This window comes from Tursiops truncatus, chromosome 12 (genome assembly GCF_011762595.2).
Source record: "Tursiops truncatus isolate mTurTru1 chromosome 12, mTurTru1.mat.Y, whole genome shotgun sequence".
Taxonomy (NCBI): domain Eukaryota; kingdom Metazoa; phylum Chordata; class Mammalia; order Artiodactyla; family Delphinidae; genus Tursiops; species Tursiops truncatus.
Window position 1 is genome coordinate 32114549 of NC_047045.1, and position 12242 is coordinate 32126790.

A 12242-nucleotide genomic window follows, 5' to 3' on the forward strand; every position below is an offset into this window, starting at 1 on the left:
AAAAAGAAAAAAAAACCCCACAAGCCTACCTGAACTGGCTTAGGCAAAAAGTGAGGGATTTAAGGGCTGCAGGAATAGGTGAAGGAATCAAAGGAAGAAAATACAACCTCCAAGATGGGTGCTGAGAATCAGTCCTCAGGGAACAGTGGAACTGCTGTCTCTATTGCTCTGAAGCCACATAGCCTCTTACCTGTTTTTCTCTCTGAACTTCTTCATTTACTACTCAGTGTGGGTTTTCCCATAACATTCAACTTGCTTGTGGCTTTCACTTGCTGTGTCACTAAGTCTGGCTCTGCTTCTATCTGACCTTTCAGCTCAACCCTCAACCTCCAATTTTTTTTAGTGTGCCCGTGTCTGTGGTCAGTTTCTTGGTGGAGAGAATCTGGCCAATCAGCAGATTGATAGGCCTATGTGACATGGCCATCCCTGGTCCAGGAGCCTTGGTGGCTGGGGGAGCAACGAGGCCACCTTTCTGTTACATAGTCATCATGAGACCCTTAAAAATGCTAATCAATTATGCAAAGTTCAACAAAATGTATTAAGCCATCAAACTGAAATGAAGAAAAAGACCTGAGTAGTATTAGAATACTTTTTAAAAAATATTTATTTATTTATTTTTGGCTGCATTGGGTCTTCGTTGCTGCGCACAGACTTTCCCTAGTTGCTGCGAGCGGGCGCTACTTTTCATTGTGGTGCGCGGGCTTGTCATCACGGTGGCTTCTCTTGTTGCGGAGCACAGGCTCTAGGCGAGTGGGCTTCAATAGTTGTGGTGCGTGGGCTCAGCAGTTGTGGCTCACAGGCTCTAGAGCGCAGGCTCAGTAGTTGTGGTGCACGGGCTTAGTTGCTCCGCAGCATGTGGGATCTTCCTGGACCAGGTCTCGAACCTGTGTCCCCTGCATTGGCAGATGGATTCCTAACCACTGTGCCAACCAGGGAAGTCCAGTATTAGAATACTCTTGATAATATAGTTCATCCCCTTATGCTGGAATAAGATCATTCCCAATATGCATAAATCCAGATTGTCTATTCAGAGTGCGGCATCGCTTAATGTAAAGAAATGTATTAGGGAAACTCTTTAATTTTTACCTCATGGGATTTTTTTTTTTTACATTTTATTTTTAAAAAAATTTTATTTTATTTATTTATTTTTTAACATCTTTATTGGAGTATAATTGCTTTACAATGTTGTGTTAGTTTCTGCTCTGTAGCAAAGTGTACATACACATATATCCCCATATCTCCTCTCTCTTGTGTCTCCCTCCCACCCTCCCTATCCCACCTCTCTAAGTGGTCACAAAGCACCGAGCTGATCTCCCTGCACTATGTGGCTGCTTCCCACTAGCTATCTATTTTACATTTGGTAGTGTATATATGTCCGTGCTACTCTCTCACTTTGTCCCAGCTTACCCTTTCCTCTCCCCACGTCCTCAAGTCCATTCTCTACGTCTGCATCTTTATTCCTGTCCTGCCCCTAGGTTCGTCAGAACGATTTTTTTTTTTTTTTTTAGATTCCATATATATGTGTTAGCGTATGGTATTTGTTTTTCTCTTTCTGACTTACTTCACTCCGTATGACAGACTCTAGGTCCATCCACCTCACTACAAATAACTAAATTTTGTTTCTTTTTATGGCTGTACCTCATGGGATCTTACCTTATTTAAATACAAAAAGAAAGGGAGGGAAGCATTTCTGCAAAGGCAGAAATAACCTAGAAAGGACTTCATGATAGGGAATATTCTTTGGCATCAGAAATTTTATTCCCTATCTTTGGGAAGACAGCATGGAGGGGGCATCTAATGATTGGAATGATTGGGTTATTTGCCTATTTGCCTTAGGAGTTTGAACTAAGGATTTGGGGACAGAGGGAGTATTCGTTTAAAGAAAGATACCCTACTTTAAAAGAATTTCCAAAGAAGGGCACCATGAGTATGGCTGGGTCCAGATGGTGAATCTGGCGCTGCCTTCTTCTCTACATCCCCCCTTCTCCAGGTTCTGCCCTGGTCCCACTGGCCCGGAAGTGGGGATGTGGGGAGGAACTGCGTCCTCAGCGTTGGGATGACAGAAAAGGTCAGGGACTATGGTTGCTAGTTCCTTCTTGACATTTTCTTTACCCTTGAATATTGATGGTAGAAAGAAAGGAAAATATATACAGTGTTATTAAAAATATAAGCCCATTGAGAGAAGCAGGGCTATGGCCTTTACTTGAGATACTTCCACTTCCGTGAGAGAAGAGGCATCATCCACTTCTAAGAAGAATTCTAAGAAATCGGTGATTCTAATTCTGTCCTATCGCTAACAAACGTCATGAACTCAGGCAGGTCCCCTCCTCAACCTGGGCCTCAGTTTTCTTTCTTATTAAAAAAAATCAAGTCCCTTCCGGCTCTAATCATCCATGTTTTTATATGTCTTGTTATTCACATGGTGCTCTATTAAAGTGGCTGAACCCATCCCAAAGCAGATGAAAATCACGCATTACCAGCTCAAATCAGGATGGATAAATTCTGAGGAGAATATGCCAACTTTAGATTTATAGGAACCCATAAAACAAACAAACAGCATCCGTCTCTCAAATAGGTTGTGCTTTGGTCAAGCATTTGTTTTGAAAAGGGGGAAAGAGAATCCAGGCAATCACTTGCTATTCAATGGAGCCAAACCATTTCATCACCCCCCTTCCCCCACATACACACGATCCCGATCAAATTTTTGCACATCCAAAGCCTATATTTAGAGGCAGGAGAGCACAAAGACCCTGGAGCCAGGTTGCCTAATTTCAAAGCCAATCTCTGCTACTTGCTACTATATGACCTTGGGCAAATTACTTAACCTCTCTGAGCTACATTTTCCCATCTGTGAAATGGGGATAATAATGGTACTTTCCTCAAATGGTGGTTGTGAGGATGAATAAAAGCACCCAGGATAGTGCCTGGCACATAGCAAGTGCTCAAAAGCATTGCTTATGATTATTACCTATAAGTATGGGTAAAGATGGGGTTAAGAATCAGTGGGCTTTGATATGGTCTGAGAATGCTTTAAAATGAAGAAAAATAAATTACAGACAAACTTTCTTCAGCTTCCTGGAGGCATCTTTTTTTCCATGGTGGCATGCCCCCAAAGTTCGTTCTTGCCACCAAAACATCATCTGTGTCGTAAGTAGCCTCTCCTCTTCAGTAAGTTCCAAGAACCAAGGATGGAAGGACCTTTGTAGGCAACCCCAGTGATTGCCTATGCAGGTGGGCTGCTCAAGGTTTTATGCATCCCCCAGTTTAGCCTCTCGTTTCATAGATGATTGCCCACGCACATTGGAGAAAAGGATAGGAAGATGGCTGAAGCAGCCCCTGTTCAGGGCAGGGCAGGGCAGAGCATGGAGAAAGCTGTCTCAGAAACTCAGAGGCTGGGGGAAGAGAGAATACAGGAGAGAGCACCGTATAAGCAGGGTAGAAGGAAGAGGCAGAGAAACAAAGAAGTTATAAGAATTTTCCACAAATAGCTCCCACAACATGTTGCGGTGCAGGTTGTGTGCTGAGAAATGTCTTTGGAGCTGGCGTCTGTCATGTTCTCAGTATTCCCAGCAGCTCAGATGGACGGTGTCCTAGAGACCCAGAGAACTGCACAACTCATAAGGGCCTCACCAGGAAGATGCCCAAGAAGGCAGAAGATATGGGTTGAGATGGGTTAACGCGTTAACAGGGAAGGAGATGTGAAAAAAAAAATGCAGCCGCCAACTGCTGACTCACTTATAGGTACTGTAATTTGTTTGGTGTTTTATTCAGTGTCTAATAAAGCTGGTTATCATTTTGTCCATATCACTTCGGAGTTATTCTCGGACATCTTTCTGTTAAAAATCCTGATGGAAGTGCTCTAATTAGTTTTTGAAGGAGAACTACCTGAATGTGGCTGGGTCTCTAATGATCAGCAGCTGGTGACTCTGCTGGGACCTGGAGAGAAGGGCTGCCCCTAATTGGATTTACCTGCGTGATTTCATTATCAGAACAGAAGTAAAGAGCTGTTATCCAATAGATATGTGAAATAAGGCCAGGTACACGTGCACAAGAGACACAGTCAAACCTAATAGCTTGTGCCATCAGTTGTATTTATAAAGTTATGATTTTAACATGTAAGGCTGGATAGAGTTTTAGTGATCACCTAGCATAAATCCTCATTTTTTATTTTTTATTGAGTTATAATTAACATACAATATTATATTAGTTTCAGGTGTACAACATAATGATTTGGTCATCACAATAAGACCAGTTACCATCTGTCACCATACAAAGTTGTTACAAATTTATTGACTATATTCCCTATGTGTACATTACATCCCTGTGACTTATTTTATAGCTGGAAGTTCGTACCTCTTAATCCCCTTCACCTATTTCATCTGTCTCCCCACAGCCCTCTCCCTTCTGGCAACCACCAGTTTGTTCTCTGTATCTATGAGTCTGTTTCTGTTTTATTTGTTTGTATGTTTGTTTTGTTTTTTAGATTCCACATATAAGTGATATCATACAGTATTTGTCTTTCTCTGGCTTATTTCACTTAGCACAATACCCTCCAGATCTATCCATGTTGGTGCAAATGGCAAGATTTTATTCTTTTTTATGGCTAAATAATATTCATATATTATAAAATATTCATATATATTTATATCTATATAAAATCTTCTTTATCCATTCATCTGTCAATGGACACTTAAGTTGCTTCCACAGAGGTCCAGAGTAGTTCAACGCTTGCTCAACGACACTGAGTCCAGTAGGCTGTCTGTGTCCTACTCAGGGTCCCTTTCCACCTTAGCCCACTGCCTCTCCCGGATGCCATTTAATCTGTGTCTTTGCGGGGAAGGAGTTATCTCTCTTTGTTTTTACTGTGTAGGCTGGAAGACTTCATTTTAGTAAAACATAGTAATGAAAGTTACTGTTGGCTATTTCCTAAAAAACAGTTGTCTTAGAAAGAGGGTTTCAAAGATAATCTGCAGTTTGTAGAGTTCTTTATTATTATGTATGAGTCAGATGCCCACCTTGAACATCCCAAGAATCATTTCTGATGGAGAACAGAGGCCGTGGGTAAGGAAGCTGAAGCAAAAGTGATGACATTTCGTCAGAAAGGGAATACGTTGATGAACGAGCTGGTGCAAATATATGAGAAAACGCACACTTAAAAGCTAGAGAAGAGAAGGTGGGTTTGCTTGTCTAAAAATGGCCACGTTAAGTGTATGAATAGGCCAAGTTACTTATACTTGTCGGAGAGAAAAGGTAGCTTATCCACCTACTTCCAGGGCAGCAGTGTCTCAGTGCTCTGTGACTCTTCAAGTTTGTTCAAGTTTCTAAACTAGGATTACCAAGGAGTCTGACAGCAGTGGGAATAATGAAGTGCCCAGAATAAGCAGTGAGGTGGCTTAGGTCGTGTTGTATGCAGTGTCATGGATAAGAGGTGATTTATCCCTTTCATCAGCCAGGCTCTTCACAGGCAAGGAAACATTCAAACTGTGGCCACATCCTAGATCATAAATGAAAGTCCAAAGCAACAAAAAGCACCCTTGACCAAATATAACTTAAAATTAGACTGCATTCGGGCTTCCCTGGTGGCGCAGTGGTTGAGAGTCCGCCTGCCGATGCAGGGGACACGGGTTCGTGCCCCGGTCCGGGAAGATCCACATGCCACGGAGCAGCTGGGCCCATGAGCCATGGCCGCTGAGCCTGCGTGTCAGGAGCCTGTGCTCCGCAACAGGAGAGGCCACAACAGTGAGAGGCCGCGTACCGCAACAACAACAGCAACAACAACAAAAAACCTCATAAATTAGGCTTTTATTATACCATCACAAAATTCCTAAGAGGCTTTATTTATTTTAATTACAGAAAAATAAAAAGATATTGCATGCCTGTCTTTACCAAGAAAATCTCTTAATAAGATCATTAAAACAACTTCCTAAATCCACTGTGCTTATTTTTTTTAAATAAAATTAAGGGAAATGCTCTCATAGCCACCTCTGCCCTCTGCTGTAAATTGACCTTGCACATGCCTGTCTGGTATGCGAACCGTGAAAAATTGGGGGGAACTCTTTCAACCCTATCTCTTTACCCGCTGTGTTAGTTAACATCTCCAATGAATGATAACTCTGTACAAGACACACTGCAACGCCACTAATTCATGAGAACACGTTTTAGAGATTCGTAGGTAGATGGAGGCGATGAGGATCCGTAAGGGTAAGTTGAGGACAGCAGGTCTATGTTGCACCCATTGTTTTTCATATGACAAAATAATAAGGGACATACTGCCACTGCCAATAAAACAATGTTCTAGGGATCTCTTTTCCTAGCTCAAGGATTAGTTCTAAAGCCAGCTATTCGCTGTTGCCAATATTATAAAACTACTAAAAAGTTTAATAATTTCTTCCTTAAGCTTTTTTTTTTTTGGTAAGATTTTTAATGGAGTAACAGAATGAATGCATGATTCAACTGCCAGGTCTTTCTCTCCGTCTTTCTTTTTTTATACCTAAAAATTAGACTGCCAACTTGGTTTATCTAAAATCAAAGTCTTTTGACTGTTTAGAGATTGTGAGTTTAAATGACTGTTTCCTCATCCACTATAACTTAGAAAAACACAAAAACAAAACTGAGCAGATTCTTTTAGAACTTCCCTGAAATGAATTTAGGTGCTGTAGACACCAGAAGTCACCGCTCAAAGGACAATATGAACCAAGGTTAATCGTCACCAGAAATAAGAATCTTGAAATGGAATTAGAATAAACAACCGATGCTAACAGGATGCTTTTCACTCTGTGGTTGCCCACAGGGTGCTTTCTGGTGTTGGACTCCAGGTGTTTGAATTCTGATCTGCCATTTCCTACTGTATCACTCTGGGCAAGTTGTCCCATCTCGTTAAGTGTCAGAGCAAAATGGAATAATAAGAGCAACTTCCTTATAGGGCTGGGAGGACTAAGTGGGATGAAGGCTCCAAAGCTTCTAACCCAGTACCTGGTTTACAGTTACCATTATGCTATTATTATCTAAGGTTGGTGATAGAAATTCATATGATGAAGTTAGCGGCTTATCTTGAAATTCTTATTACTCTAAATATCTGTATCATACTTACCTTGTAAGTCATATTTTATTTCTGTTTTCAGATGAAGAAGAGAGATAGGACAGATAATATGTAATTAATTAATTTTGTCATTGAGTTAAATCTTGAAATATTTTTTAAAGTGTTTCTACTTTTGGGACGTGATGACATGATTTGGAATGTGAATCACAGTATCTGTTATGTCTTGTGACTTAACCTGTCAAGAAGCTCAACAACTGCATTTTTCCCTTCTTTTTTTTTTTTTTTTTTGCAGTACGTGGGCCTCTCACTGTTGTAGCCTCTCCCTTTGTGGAGCACAGGCTCCAGACACGCAGGCTCAGTGGCCATGGCTCACGGGCCCAGCCGGTCCGCGGCATGTGGGGATCCTCCCGGACCGGGGCACGAACCCGTGTCCCCTGCATCGGCAGACGGACTCTCAACCACTGCGCCACCAGGGAAGCCCTTCCCTTCTTTTATTTTTAGCTTTGCAAGGTAAGTTGAACATTTTGCTTTTAAAATTTCATTTGAAAGAAAAATGTCAATACTATGCTTTTTGCCAAGATTTGGCCTCTCTCTTGTATGATAAAATCTATTCAATTCAGCCAATTACTTTATGGCCAAACTATTTCTCCATACTGGCAAAATGAATGTTGAATCAGACATTTATACTGATAATGATAGCTAAGCTAAGTTACAACTGCTAATAGCTAAGAGTAGCTAAGTTACAAGGGCTTGGTTCAGGAAGAAGAAACAGAGCCAAAAGAGGAGGTAAAGAAATCCCTGCCAGAATGAAATGGGAGCTTATTCCAGTGGATTTTGCGTTCATTTCATCACTGTTTTTGCGTTGCACACATATAGAAATGGAAGTGGTTAATTCCTGGAAATACCACTCTGGGGAAGGGATGAAGATGGGCATCCACTGCCTGGCTCCTCCCCAGTGCCTAGAAGTCTCTGAGCAATGCCACTGGTAATTACTAGTAGTGCTTAACCACTCTCCAGCAAGTACCTCTCTTTCTCTTCTCCGTTTTTTCCCTCTCATTCTTCTATGTCCTTGATCAATAAATACCCACTCTCTAAATGGGAGGGTCCAGCTCCCATCCTCAATAAGCTTCTTATTGAATTAGATGTGCCCTGCGTTGAGCTCCATAGACTCCTCCACGTGGCTGTCAATGTCCAATCAAGATAGTCTGGGGCTCCTCAAATTAAACTACATTTTATGGGTCTTATAAGTACCCACTGGGTAGTGCCTTTGTAGTATAAGAATATGCAGAAGGAAAACGTGTATTTGTCCTATGATTACATTTTCTAAGGGAAAACTAAAAATATGCCATTTTATTTTCTACTATATAAAACAATGTTTCCGATGGAAGTGGATTCAGCAATCCAAGAGGGTGTTTGTAAGTGCCAGCAGAGTTCCAGGTTGCTTGGCAATACACATGGAGACCAAAAAACCACATATGGCTGTCATTCCGGGAGATGCTCAGTTCAGAGCAGCCCAGAATAAAGCTTGTGAATGAGGGGTGAAAAATGTGAGGGCGCCACTGTGTTTTATTTTTTAAACAAAAACAAAATAAACAAAAACCGAGCCGTAAGTGTATTATTTTCCCTCAAAAGGGAAAACACCAATAATGGGGTTTAGGGTCGTGGTGCCAAGTTCTCTCAAGTTATATACCACACTGATGCAAAGCAGATGAAATTTCATCTGTGGCTTGCAAATGAAAGCTTTTTAATGGGGGAAAGGGAACCATTTCTGCCCCATAGTTGTGCTGAGGCCTCAGGTTCAATAGAAGTTCAAGTCTTCCTTTTCTCAGCATGCCGGAAGCAGGCATCTCGGTAAACACCATGCTTAGTGAATTCATGGGGACCATACTAAAGGGTTAATGAGAAGGGCTTCTGAAAGCCAAGAAATACAAAAAAAATCCTCCAAGTGAACAGTCTACTGTATAAGTTTATTTTTTAATACATCAATCTAATGTACATAGAACTAAATCTCACCAAATGGGGACTAGTCAATAAAGAGTACCTTTAGTAATACATCTCATCGTCTTTTCATTTGTAGATGATAATGAATTTGGCAACCATCCTGCCCCTTTTCATAAATCTAAGAGCGAGATCCCATGCATCCTTAACTCCTCTGTTTTCTGAGCAGGGGATTTTTAGACCACTGTTGTCCTAGTTACAGCTTTCATGCTGAAAGAATTGATAGCGTTTGGAAGAGTTGGAAAGGTTAAGTTTTGTCATTCTGTTTCTGTGATTATATCTGTACTTTTAGTTATTTATTAGTTTCATGTCAATTTCAACTTCAATGAAATAGAGTCCTATCTTCTTTCTCCAATGATTTTATATTGCTTATGGGAGGTAAAGGTGAGGAAAGAAGAGGGAACTGCATGATAAAGTTCATGTGAGTCCAAGCGGGCACCAGTGAGGAAAATGTGAAAGACCACCTCAGATCAGTGTTTGTGTCACCTGATTCTGAAATGTATGGCTTAAGAGTGTAAAGTGCCGTTAGCCATCAAGATGTGTGTCTCCATGTTCTGCAATATCCCAAATGGGAGTACTGTAGTTTACTTCAGTTTCTTTATGGAATAAAAGATACCACTGCCAGGCAACTCTTGCTTGGTATGATAAATGTCCAAACGGAAAGGAAGAATCCTCAAGGTGGCAGCACCTTCATAGCTTTCAAATCCTCCCCTGGTGAGGTTTTTAATTAGAAGTAAAGATACGGTAACTACGTAATAACAATGGATCCAGAAATAAACATCTAAATGACACCACCAATCTGGAACTCTGCAAGAAGTATTAAATTATTAGTGATCTCTTCTAGTCTTGGATTAAATATACTTGTTTTGGCTTTCCTATGAAAATACTCCCTTCCAAAGAAATATTGCAAGTTTATAGACTTGAAAATAAAACAAAGCATAGAGTTTCAAGAACGAGGCTGTGGCCTGAGACTTCCACGCTAACGTAACACTGTGTGTCGGCCTGTTTCTCATCACCGCCTGGCCTTTCCCGTCCTTCACACCAGCCATGCTGTTCTGCTGTGACCATTGCTCTGATTTCCATGTCCCTGTGCTTAAGAAAGAAGCTATTATGGGAGCTTTGAGCCAAAGCAATAACAGTAAAGAAATGATTTAAAACCAGGAGCAGGAAAAGAGAAGGAGTGACAGCTCTCCTGAAGGCTATGAAGGTGAGAAGATCTCCCCTGATGGAAACAGCTTATTATGTTCAGGCAAAACCGCATGCTGTTCAGTGAAAAGCTCTCTTTATTTTTGGCATTTGCAAATGAGCCCATGGAAAATATTTACTCACTGAAAACGTAGCTCAATCAAGTATCTTTTCTGTAAAAGAAGAATATGGAGGAAAGGTTAGCACGTCTCACAACCCCTAATATGGCTCCATCTTTCCAAGTTCATGAACCTAGGTTGCTACAACATCAAAGCCAACTAGGCAAGAAGGGAACTATTTAAGAGCTAGCTGTCTCTCCTATGTACTACTAAACTAACACATATGATTTTTTAAAAACTGGATTTACTGAATTAAATGAACTGACCTTGAGAGACCATAATTTCAATTTTGGGTCATCTCCGAGACAGTTAAGCCACTGTGTGGGTGACACTACTGTCTGTCATTTACTGTCTGTCTATCAATGTCTCAGTCACCCAGGCTCAGAATCTGAGCTTTACATACTGGCCATCCATTCAAACACCATCCACTGAAAAACCGTTATCTGTCAGACACTGTCCTAGGGCCTGATCTGCAGCACTTTATTTTCCTTTGAACCCTATCATAAATCAGTCCTTCCCTCATGTTCTCAGTTTTGTTTTTCCTGTCTAGTCCCATGGACTCCAATCCCTTAATGAATCTATTACTGCAAAAGCCCTAAATTTTCAGGTTTGCATATGGTTAATCTTTGAGTTTATTCTGTACCTCTGCCATTTGCTTGCATGATTCATTTTCACTGCCATAACCCCCTTGTCTACGAGATCAATTGAAAAGTTCCTTTTTCTGGGACTGAAACTTTCTTATCATCTAACCCCTCCTCATGGTAATAACTTTTTTTCCCAAGGCTCTTCACTATGTTCTATACCCACCCTGCTCTTTTGCCCACTGGCATTTCGCTCAGGTTGGTTTCCCTACCCTCTTGCCAAGCTCCAGACCTCCCCTAACATCCCTTTTCCTTTCATTGCAATCTCTCCTGTAACATTTATTATTTCTACTCCATATTCTACCTTGTCTTACTTTCTAGTTTTTAAACCTTTGTTGTTTTCCCAGAAAGATTATCTTCTTCTGAGAGGCAGATTCTGGATTTTTTATTCATTTTGTCTCACTGTGTTCAGTGCGTAGTAGGTGGTCAAGAAATGCTTAGCAAATGGAATGATTTCTCTATAACGATTGGAAATTATTAGATTAGATTTCTCTAATCTCAACTAGGGATGTTCATCATGGTCATTAAATCCCCAAGGGAACACCTTTTAGAAAGACTAGATGTCATTCTACTCAGGAAAGATTCAATTTAAGAATGTTCCTAATAGGTACTAGAAAATGTTGAATCCTTCATGTTGTAAAAGCCACCTTTAGAGGATTACATGATTGTTAATGTAACAGAAAAAGCTTATACTTGATTTTCGTTTGTAACAGGAAGGTCAGGTTACTGCAACATCTTCTGTGTTGTTATGACATGTTAATACTGGACAGCCTGACCTCTTACTCTAGCTTAATAATTTTATTTTCTCTAATAACACGGTCTCTATAATGGTGAATTATGATATTTAGAAATGTTTTGAAGACTGCCTGGTATAAAGTGGGTAATTCTGACCGCCAAGGACACTTCTCTGCACTAACGTAAAAGATCGCGAGACAGTTGCCCTTTGCCATCATCCCAGCTGACTTTGGAGAGCATAGTGACACAGCAAACAAGCTTTCCTTCATGGGACTTGTTAAATGTGTATCTTGCCTATATCTGAGTGTCTCCATTACTGATATTGACTCAGCCTCCTGGGACTCGGGAGAAAGGGGAGAGAGAAGATGATTCGGTTAGTATTTCCAGCTTCACATACAAGTGGTTGCTTTAGAGACACATTTATTTCTGAAGTCGTCTCCTGAAGAAAAAATAGATAGCATAATTAGATATCTTAGGAAAAACATAGGATATTTAGGAACTAACCTTTTTAAGGGTGTTTGTTCT

At 40.7% G+C, this 12242-nt stretch overlaps 1 long non-coding RNA gene across 1 annotated transcript in view; it reads left to right on the forward strand.

The window, feature by feature from the left end:
* The window catches only part of LOC117314438 (uncharacterized), a 420056-nt gene that overhangs the window by 311336 nt on the left and 96478 nt on the right, over window positions 1-12242 (forward strand). Inside the window, exon 6 of the long non-coding RNA XR_004529176.2 lies at window positions 7332-7549. This is a non-coding gene — a long non-coding RNA (uncharacterized lncRNA). The remainder of the gene's footprint in view (window positions 1-7331; window positions 7550-12242) is intronic.